Source organism: Ailuropoda melanoleuca, chromosome 15, assembly GCF_002007445.2.
Source record: "Ailuropoda melanoleuca isolate Jingjing chromosome 15, ASM200744v2, whole genome shotgun sequence".
NCBI classification, from domain to species: domain Eukaryota; kingdom Metazoa; phylum Chordata; class Mammalia; order Carnivora; family Ursidae; genus Ailuropoda; species Ailuropoda melanoleuca.
In genome coordinates, this window is record NC_048232.1 from 69,573,794 (window position 1) to 69,574,149 (window position 356).

Sequence of the window (356 nt, forward strand, 5' to 3'; positions counted from 1 at the left end):
CTGTGTTGGCAGAAATATATTATTATTATTATTTTTTTAAAGATTTTATTTATTTATTCGACAGAGATAGAGACAGCCAGCGAGAGAGGGAACACAAGCAGGGGGAGTGGGAGAGGAAGAAGCAGGCTCATAGCGGAGGATCCTGATGTGGGGCTCGATCCCACAACACTAGGATCACGCCCTGAGCCGAAGGCAGACGCTTAACTGCTGTGCCACCCAGGCGCCCCAGAAATATATTATTTCATTCATAAAAATACCATTTTTTAGGATGAAAAGAAATTTGAAGTTAACTCAGGGTTGGTCAAAAACTCTTGAAACAAATGTTAGTGGTTTGTTTTAAAAACTCCTACATAGGG